Here is a 9,752-nt window from a genome sequence, read left to right as displayed (position 1 = left end):
AGGAATTCAGTCTTGCGTCCTAATTTACTAACCTTCCTCAAGTGTGGGTATTGTCACATTATTCTTGCTCAAGATCTTACAGAGCCGCTGTTTACCACCTCACATATAAACACCCCTGCCTGTGTTCATCCTCACAATGTTATCCCACCTACCAACCTTATTTCCCACAGCACATGCCCTCTCTGTAGAAACGCTGCTGGCCTCATTGGCTTTCACCTGCTCTTTCCCAATGACATGTTTTTTTGTACTGGCCACTCCCATTAACTGGCTAGATGTTACCCATCCTTTAACCGCAGTGCAGGTCCTATAGTCTCTTTCTTCCTATGTCATTATAGCAAACATACACTTGGTAGGTGTCAAGCTCTGGGCTAGACACCGGTGACAAAAAGTCAAAAAGTTGAATCAAACACACTCCCTGTCCAGCTTAGGAATGTATCCAATGGGGGACACTGACATGACCATAATAAATACTATGTTCCAAGCATTTTAAATGCATTATTCCACATAATCCTCAAACAAACTCTATTATACCAGTAATCCTACTGCCCATCTAAGAAATGAAGCAACTGGATGCTAAGCAGATACGTAGCCTGCTTTATCACATATCTAGGAAGTGCCAGAGTCTTCTTGACTCTAAGCTGGAGTTCTCAATTATTATCTTATAATGAATGCTTTCTGACTGAAATAGAATCAGAGCATAATGGCAAAGTGATTGTGGAGCAAGGAAGAAAGAGCCTTTGTTTCTGGGAGGAGACAGAGGGCGGGTCTAATGAAAGCAACTTTCACGTTGTCCTGTGTATCCACAAAAACCCCAGACACACAAACAAGCATTATCAAGGGCACGGAGTTATGAGTGAAAGACAAATGTGGGCAACGTGTTGCTTTCTTTGTTGGATTCCCATAGACTAGGTCGTTGTCCATACTTTCATTTATACATCAAATTCACTGAAGTCTGTTAATTTTTGATGTATCTATTTCTGCCATTACTCAACTCAGTGAAGATGAGTAAGTATCTTTCTATACTCACTAGCTCACAGTAGGTGCTCAGTACTTGTTCTTAAAGGAATGAGTGATTGGCATGCAAGATGTGTGAGGCTGAGCAGAGAGGGCCGATAGATAAGAAGGCAGGTTGAGGCTTGATTTTAAAGAGCATGCTGTGGAGATTTAAGGCTTATTATATAGGCAACAGGGAGCAGGGAAGCTAGAAAGGTTTTCTGTTAATAGCACTTACTTCTCCCCCTCACCACCAACCCCCAAGTAATACATGTTTATAGTTTTAAAAAGACAAAGTACTAAAAGACTTACAATTAAGAACAGTAGTTCCCTGGTCTGTCCCCCAGTGCTATCCACCAGGCAAATGTCTTCAACTCTTCTGTTTACTCAAATTTACAGCCATATTTCGAAATAATATCCTTATAGGGTTATTTTTGAGTTATTAATTTTAGATATTGACTTCCCACTATAGTGTATGAGGACTTCATTCTGCCATGGCCCACTCCCCTCATTATTGTGAATGCTTTTCAGATGTTCTCTGTAGGCTTAGAATACTGAGATTTCACAATAATGTACCTTAGTGTGTGTTCTCATTTATTACTTAAGGGATGCGATGGAGACTCGTGCCCTGTTCTAGGAACATTTTTATACTATTTCTTTGATAAATGCCTCTCCTCCATTTTCTCTCTTCTTGTTCCAGACCTCATATCAATTGAACCTCCTGAATTGATTCTTTATTTAAAATGTTTTTCTTCTATTTTCTATTTCTTTGCTTTTTATTCTACTTCCTGTGATTTTTTGCATTTCCAAAAGCTCTTTCGTTTTTAAAAAGGTCAGATGGGGCTGGGCTTGGGTACTGAGAACCCATAGATGATTCTCTTTTAGCCTTTATTTTATTTTTCTCTATTGATTTGGGAGAGAGAAGAAAGGAGAGAGAGAGATAGAAACATCAATGAGAGAGAACATCGATTGGCCACCTCCTGGATGCCCTCCACTGGGGATCGGGCCCACAACCTGGACATGTGCCCCCACCAGGAATCGAACAGGCAACCTCTTGGTGCATGGGTCGACGCTCAACCACTGAGCCAAACCGGCCAGGCCAAAAGCTCTTTCTTAACTTATATGTCTTATATATGTCTATCAAGCTCTTCCTTGTTAACTGATATATACATTTCATATTTAATTAGTATATATAAGTTAATAAGAAAGCTTGTTAACCTGGCCAGTGTGGCTCAGTAGATTGAATGTCCTCCCATGGACTGAGAGGTCCCGTTTGATTCCTGGTCAGGGCACATGCCCAGGTTGCCCTGATCCCCAGTAGGGGGCATGCAGGAGGCAGCCGATTGATATTTCTCTCTCACATCACTGTTTCTCTCTCTCTCTAAAAAAATCAAAGAAACATATTTGTAAAACTTGTTATATATATTAAATATAATACATACATCTTTGTGAGTATAATAATAGTTTTCCCTACATTGACCCTATTTTCTCCAGGTTCTCCTTGTTTTATGTTGGAGGTTCCCCTCCAATGTCTGGGACTTTGGCTGCCTATTCATTTTCAGTGGGATGGGAGAGGGAAACTAGGAGTCCATCAACAGACTTTTGATCCCATGTCTAATACTATCTTGCAGCCTTGGTGCCTATAAGCACTGAGCCTCTAAGGGGTTCTTCAGAGCTAATTAGCTTGCTTTTCATTACCATTTCTTTTTTTTGTTCCTTAATTTGTTACTTCCTCCACCCAGCTAAATCAATTAACACTCTTGCATTCAATATTCTTTCTTTTTTATTTAATCCTCACCCTAGGATATTTTTCTATTTATCTTCAGATAGAGTGGGAGGAAGAGAGAGAGAGAGATTGACATAAGAGGGACACATTGACCTGACTCCCGCATGACCCTGACCAAGGCCGGGGTGAACCTCAACTGAGGTACATGCTCTTGACTGGAATCAAAGCCACAACTCTTTGGTCCATGGGCCAATGCTCCAACCACTGAGCCAAACCAGCCAAGGCCCATTTAATTTTCATCTTCTTATATATCCATTAAAATATCTTTTTTCTCTTCTGCTTGCTTAGTCCTTCTGGGTTGTTAACTTTTTTCCTTTACAATCATTTGTGAAAATGGGAGGAAGCAGAGAGAAACGCTTGTATTATTCCATCCTTTTTTTTTTATAAATTGTTTTCCCTTTATTGATTTTATTTATTTTATTTATTTTTTACAAATGATGAGCACTTTATTTTATTTTATTTTTTTATCCTCACCTGAAGACATTTTTCCATTTTTTGTTCAGATAGAGTGGGAGGAAGAGAGAGAGAAACATCTATGTGAAAGGGACACATGGAGTAGTTGCCACCCACACGACCCAACCAGGGCCAGGGACAAACTGCAACCGAGGTATGCACCCTTAGCAGGAACCGAACCCCGGTCTCTCTGGACCGCAGGCCAACGCTCCAACCGCTGAGCAAAACCGGCCAGGGCTCCTTTATTGATTTTAGAGAGAGAGGAAGGAAGAGGGAGAGAGAGATAGAAACATCGATGAGAGAGAACATTGATTGGCTGCCTCCTGCATGCCCCCCACTGGGGATCGAGCCCACAACCTGGGCATGTGTCCTGACTGGAAATCGTACCGGTGACCTCTTGGCGCATGGGTCGATGCTCAACCACTGAGCCACACCAGCCAGACTTATTCCATCTTTTAAAATCAAAATTCCACTGAAGGTCTAAGTAGGAGAGTTAAGGATTGGTTGTCTTTATAAAACATAAACTGTTGGTGACTTTATAGAGAAGAGGCTAGTGAGAAGGGAGAAAATGGAGGCAAAGTTGGTTGAAAGCTATTGTAAAGTCCAAGTAAACTCTTAGGGGCTGAATTAGGATAGTTGTAGTGGGAAAAGCAAGGGTACATGACAATTTGTGGGTTTTTTGTTGTTTTTCCTCCCAGGTACTATCAACGTGTGACTGAATGAAAAGGATCAAAAGTATGTTAAGGCTTTTAGTGTGGTTGACCAGGATGGTGAGTCCACTAAGGAGGGAGCACAGAAGGTGGAGAAAATTCTTTGTGGAACTTTGAGAGCATTTACATTTAGGAGGAGGTAAAGGGACTAATAGAAGCCTGGCATGAAAGAGAACCAAAGTACAGTGGTGTTTCAGAAGATGGGGGGGCGGTCAACATTTTTAACAGGTAGGTCCTGTCAGACAAAAGTAGAGAAAGCCCTTGGATTTGGCACTTACGAGTTGATTTGTGAACTTTGAGAGAAAGGTTATCATGGAAATCTAGAGACTAAAGCTATATTCTAGAAGAATGAAGGTGAGATGATGAAATAGAGGCAGAATATAAGGAATTATAGAAAATGGAATAAATCAAGGTGTTGTCAGGGTCACAGGAAAGTCTTTATAGAATGGAAGAGACATATATTTGTAGGAATAAAGAAAAGATAGAACTGAGGAAGAGATTGAAAATAAAGTGAGGATACAGCCCTGGCCAGTGTGGTTCATTTGGTTGGAGCGTTATCCTGTACACCAAAATGTGACAGGTTCAATTCTGGTCAGGGCCCATACCCAGGTTTTGGGTTTGATCCTCCAATGGGGGTGTGCGGAAGGCAGATGATCTGTTTCTCTCTCACATAGACATTTCTCTCTTAAAAAATCAACTAAAAATAAAATTTTTTAAAGTAGGGATACAATTGATGATTCAAGGCCTCAGAGGACATGTGATCAAGTGCATGGACAGAGATCAACCTCAGAAAGAAGGGCACTCCTGAGGTTTCTAGGATCTTCTTCTAGCAACATCTGCTCCCCTTAAAATACACACACAAACACCTACACGCAAGGTTTCTCTCTCTCTCTCTCTCTCTCTCTCTCTCTCTCTCTCTCTCTCACACACACACACACACACACCAGTTCAATCTATGGGAAACAATAACTTCTTGTAACATATATCCTAAAATATTAATTATTCAGTCTACAACAACACAATGGAGGCTTTATCCGAAGAGTCTAAAGTTAGTTTTGGCACTTCTAGTTTTTGTCCTTACCAAAGTCTCTCCATCAGTGTGGAGTAAACAGATGATATCTGGTCATCCAAGAGATAACTGTTGTATAAAATATCTACACACACACGAGTGGTTGCCTCTTATATGCACCCCAACCAGGGCTGGGATTGAATCTGCAACCCAGGACTCTTAGGACTCTTGTTGCAGGGGACATGCTCTCTTGGGTCCCCTGCATTAGCCCACATGGCCCACAGCCATGTGAACCCCACGTAGTGGACTGATGAACAGACTGCAGCTAGCCTGATGCTGTGTTGGACCCAGCTCTACCATGGAAGAAAACTTTGGACTACTTCTATGCTGGTAAAGAAATAGCTGCTGAGTCCATCCCCTGCTCTTGTTATCCCAGCATCTCCAAGACTTTCCTATGATCCAGTAACTAAAGGCATAATACCAGTCACAATAAGGCTAAGGCTGGCCTATGTTCTCTTTAAAAATTTATTGATTTGGGGCGGGGGGAGAGAAATTTGTTGTTCCACTTATTCATGCATTCATTGGTTGATTCTGGTATGTGCCCTGACAGGATATCAAACTCGAAACCTTGGCTACCAGGAGGATGCTCTAACCAATGCAAGTACCCGGCCAGGGCCCTGGCCTATGTTCTGATTGGTGGTAGGGTGGGGATGGGGAGGGGAGTACATGGGAATATAGACACAAGCTAAAGCCTATATACTAACACTATTGGTAAGTTCAATGTCAAGGAAGTTGGAGTGAGCAGGAAAGGAAAGTGAGGCAGTTTTCAAATTCGTGCTCTCTCTTCTCCTTTCTGGCACCCCTGTTATGTGAATGTTGGCCTGCTTGAAGTTGTCCCAGAGGCTCCTTACACTATCCTCATTTTTTGGATTCTTTTTTCTTTTTGCTGATTGGGTATTTTTTGTTTCCTTATGTTCCAAATCAATGGTTTGCTTCTCAGTTTCACCTACTCATTAGCAGTATTGATTCCCTGTAAATTATTATTTATTTGAGTTAATGCATCCTTCATTTCTGACTGGTCCTTTTTTTATACTTTTGAGGTCCTCACTAAGTTCCTTGAGCATCTTATAATCAGTGTTTTGAACTCTGTATATGTTAAATTGCTTATCTCCATTTTGTTGAGTGTTTTACCTGAAGTTCTATTCTGTTCTTTCCTTTGGGACATGTTTCTTTGTCTCCTCATTTTGGCTGCCTCCCTGTGTTTGTTTCTATGTATAAGGTAGACCTGCTACATCTTGTAGGCTTGGTAAAGTGGCCTATTGTAGCAGGTGTCCTGTAAGGTCTGGTGGCACTGCCTTCCTGATCACCCCAGATGGGCACTCAAGGCACACCCCCTGTATGGACTGTACACCCTTCAGTTGTAATTGAGTCTTTTTTGTTAGTGTTGTTTAATCAGTCCCCATGTGGCTTCTTCTTTAATTTCGTAGTTGTAGGACTTCCATTCAGCTCGATTTCAGGTGGTTCTAAATGATGGTTGTTCTGTAGTTGTAATTTTGATGTGGTTGTGGGAAGAGGTGAGTACCGCATTACCTACAACTGCCATCTTTACCAGAAATCTCAACATTTCCTTTTTTAAAATTTTTATTGTGGAATGTATTACAGATGTTCCTCATTTTTCCCCCATTGACCCCCTCCTCCCCACTCCTGGCCCCCTCTGCCTTTTCCCACACTGTTGTCTGTGTCCATTGGATATACACATATGCATAGAAGTTTTTTGGTTTATTTCTTCCCTCCCCCTAACCCCCTTTCCTTTGAGGTTTGTTAGTCTAGCAAACAATTTGTACTTCTTAATCCCTTCAACTTTTTCACCCATTCACTCAAACCCCCTCCCATCTGGCAACCAACAAAATGTTCTCTGTATCTATGAGAATGTTTCTGTTCTGCTTGTTCATTTTGTTTGTAGATTCAATTGTTGATAGATATATATTCATTGCCATTTTGTTTGGTCATATTTTTTATCTTTTTCTTCAAGAAGACCCTTCAACATTTCATATATTAATCATTTGGTGGTAATGAACTTCTTTAGCTTTTCCTTGTCTGGGAAACTCTTTATATGGCCATCGATTCTAAATGACAGCTTTGCAGGATAGAGTAATCTTGGTTGTAGATTCTTGCTTTTCATCACTCTGAATATTTCTTGCCACTCCCTTCTGGTCTGCAAAGTTTCTTTTAAGATATCAGCTGACAGTCTTATGGGAACTCCCTTGTAGGTAACTAACTGCTTTTCTCTTGCTGCTTTTAAGATTTTCTCATGGGTTTTCGATTTCTTGTTCTCTTTCTTCTCCTTCTGGCACCTCCCAGATGCGAATGTTGGCATGCTTGAAGTTGTCCCAGAGGCTCCTTACACTATCCTCATTTTTTTGGATTCTTTTTTCTTTTTGCTGTTCTGATTGGGTGTTGCTTCCTTATATTCCAACTTGATGGTTTACTTCTTGGCTTTACCTACTCTACTACTGTATCTGTGTAAATTATTCTTTATTTCAGTTAGTGCCTCCTTCATTTCTGACTGTGGATCCTTCATTTCTGACTGGTCCTTTTTTATGCTCTTGAGGCCCTCACTAAGTTCACTGACGTTCTCACTAAGTTCAGTGAGCATCCTTATAGCAGTATTTTGAACTCAGCATCTGTTAGGTTGCTAATCTCCATTTTGCTTAATTCTTTTCCTGGGGTTCTGTTCTGTTCTTTCATTTGGGACCTGTTTCTTTGTCTCCTCATTTTGGCTGCCTCCCTGTGTTTGTTTCTGTGTATTACTTAACGAGAGGCTATCTGAGACCAGATGCTGCTTGTTTGAAAGAATTTAGGAAAACCTGAAGCAGGATCCAAGACAGGCCAATCCTATGGTTAAGCAAGTGGCAACAGCTTGGGTGGGCCTGAAAGTTGGGTGGGGCGGGGCCTCAGGGAGTCAGCAGGGCGGGGCCTACAGTGTGAGCCAGGTTGCTGGAGTCCCAGATATGGCGACTGTCTGCGGCCCCCGGGAAGGGCTCACCAAAGGAACAAAGGCCTCTGACAGCACATTTGTCCCGGAGAAAGCCCCCTCTCCAGCCCTCGCTCCAGTGCCAAACAGCTCAGTTCTTCCCTGTATGTCTCTGGTGCCCCTCGAACTCCCCTTCAATCTTAGAGGGAGAGAGTCCGATAAGTCCGTGTGCGGGCCCTTTAAGAGGAACTGCCTGGGGCTCCGGCTGCCTCAGCCTCCCTGAGCCTCAGTTCCCACTGTTTTTTTTTTTAATTCTCACCCGAGGACATTTTTTCATTTTTTTGTTCAGATAGAGTGGGAGGGAGAGAGAGGAAGAGAGAGAGAGAGAGAAACATGTATGTGTAAGGGACACATTGAGTGGCTGCCACCCACACAACCAACCAGGGCCGGGGACAAACTGCAACTGAGGTACGCGCCCTTAGGAGGAAGGGAACCCGGGTCTCTCTGGACCGCAGGCAGACACTCTAACCGCTGAGCCAATCCGACCAGGGCAGTTCCCACTTGTTTTTCCAGCCAGAAGTTATGGGGATTCTCTTCCTGGCACTGGAACCCTGAGTGGGGCACCTGGTGTGGGACGGGGACCCCTCAGTCCTCAGGGAGGACCCTCCCAGCCAAGGTGTCCTTCTGATTTTTATCCGCCACACGTGGATGTGGGACCAACCCGTCTGCCTCCGCCCCTCCTACCAGTCTGGATGTGGCAGCTTCTTTAATTCCGTAGTTGAAGGACTTCCATTCAGCTTGATTTCAAGCCATTTTGAATGATGGTTGTTCTGTAGTTTAGTCGTAACTTTGATGTGGTTGTGGGAGGACGCGATACCATGGTTACCTACTCCACCATCTTGACAGGAAGTCTCAACATTTTCTAAATAAAGCACATTTTATGTAAATAGATGTGATACTTTGTTATTTTTGCAGAGTTGTTTCTGTTTCTCATTTTCTAGCCTCTTTTCTTAATCATGCCCAGAGCCTCCTTGTATGTAAGAAATGACCAAAACAGTGGTCGTTTCATGTTACAGAGTCATCTACCTCTAAGGCTACCATCTGTCTATTCAAAGGCCCAATACAACTGAAATCCTTGCTTCTCCTTATCGTAGCCAATCAAATAGGCAGTCAAGGCCTCTAGTTGGGGAAAAGAGGAAGTTTTTCCTCCTACCCAGAGCATTCTCACAGAGGTAGGGCAAAGGGTATAATTTATCCCACTTATACTTGGTATTTATTACTTAGCTTTTTGAAAGAAACAGTCTTCTTCTAACTGCTCATGCTGTTCTAAGTAGTTGTCTGGTAAATTTTTTCAAATGTGATTTTTTAAATAAGAAAGATTTATGGGAAAAATCATTAGATACCACAAGTTTAAGTAGGAAATGATTACCATTTAGCCCTGGCCGATTTGGCTCAGCGGTTGGAGCATCGGCCTGCGGACCAGAGAGTCCCAGGTTCGGTTCCCGCTAGGGGCACATACCAAAAAAAAAAAAAAAAAAAAAGTAGTGAATTTATAGTACAAACCAAAAATGATCATGTGTTGATTTTCAATATTTGAATTTAAGGGTGATACATGCTAATTAATTAAATTAATGTATTCATGACTGAGACTTAATCTATTTAATGTTCCTTTTATCTTCTATATTTTCCTTTTATCAGCCTGAGAGCACTCAAAATTTATTCACGCTGTCAACTCCCTCTGAGACTATTTTATCTCCTTCATTACCACAATGTATTTTTTGTTTGTTTGTTTATTTTGGTATGTGCTCCTAGCAAGAACCAAACCTG

Source organism: Molossus molossus, unplaced genomic scaffold, assembly GCF_014108415.1.
Source record: "Molossus molossus isolate mMolMol1 unplaced genomic scaffold, mMolMol1.p scaffold_m16_p_1, whole genome shotgun sequence".
In the NCBI taxonomy this organism is placed as follows: domain Eukaryota; kingdom Metazoa; phylum Chordata; class Mammalia; order Chiroptera; family Molossidae; genus Molossus; species Molossus molossus.
This window is presented reverse-complemented; position numbering follows the sequence as displayed.